We start from the raw sequence: 1,115 nt of genomic DNA on the forward strand, positions 1-1,115 counted from the left end.
GGAGAGCCCCTTGTGTGAACCCCATAGTGCCTCTCTCCCTGGCTGGCAGCCCTTCTCTTGGCAGACCCAGCAGTTCCTGCAGATGTGTGGGCCAACAGGTCCCCAGTGGCTGAGACCAGGTGGTTGGAGTGGAGGCAGCTGGAAAGTGAGGGCCCCATGACACACAGCTGCTCACCTGGGTTCCAGTTCTCAGCTACCTGACCCATCCTCACAGCCATGATGGGGAAGGAGACACTACCCACCCTGCCCCACCCTTGTGGCCTCTTAGAGAGCAGCAGCATGGGAACATTTATTTCAATTCACCAGGGAACATAACTGGGGCGCTAATGGACTTCAAACCAGGTGAGCAGCTGAGGCTTGGTGAAACCTCTGGGCCTGTTGACATGGGGGCCTTGGAGATTCATGTTCATTAAGAGTAAAGTTCCCTGATGCCAGCTGGAGACACACGCACACACCAGCTTCCCCACCCACAAATGGACATAATGCCACCTTCTTTGTAGGTTCTTATAGGTTTAAAGAAGTCTAGACAAGGTGCTTAACAGCAGGCCCATCCCAGAGAAGGGCTAGAGATGTACCTGTTTTATTCCTGGTTTTGTTTTGAAACTGGGTCTTATTCTGTAGCCCAGGCCTTGCCCAAACACACAGTAGTCCTCTTGCCCCCTCCAAAATACTGATATCATAGGATGAGCCACCTGTCTAGCTTATTTCTTTAGGTCTTTGAAACAGTGGCTCACTAGCTATGTAGACCAGGCTGGCCAGGAACTTGCAGTGATCTTGTCTCAGTATCTCCATTGCTGGCATGCCCTACTGTGAGGAGGCTGAGGCTCTGCCCTTGTGAGGACAAGGAGACTGGGGTGTCAGAGGAACGCCTCCTGAGGGCGTTCCAAGGTCAGGACTAGGTAGGTCCCACATGGACATAAATAGTGTCGCTGAATGTATTTGTTTCCTCCCTGGCCCAAAGGCTGCCTGTGCACCCCATAAGTCACTCTGTCACCACAGCCTGGGAATGGGGAGATTCTAATGCCTGTTTCACAAGTGTGCCAACTGGGGCCAAGAGAGGTGAGGCATTCTCCCAAGACAGAGAGAAGCACAGAGTGATGGCTCCATAGCCTGAT

Source organism: Cricetulus griseus, chromosome 8 (assembly GCF_003668045.3).
Source record: "Cricetulus griseus strain 17A/GY chromosome 8, alternate assembly CriGri-PICRH-1.0, whole genome shotgun sequence".
In the NCBI taxonomy this organism is placed as follows: domain Eukaryota; kingdom Metazoa; phylum Chordata; class Mammalia; order Rodentia; family Cricetidae; genus Cricetulus; species Cricetulus griseus.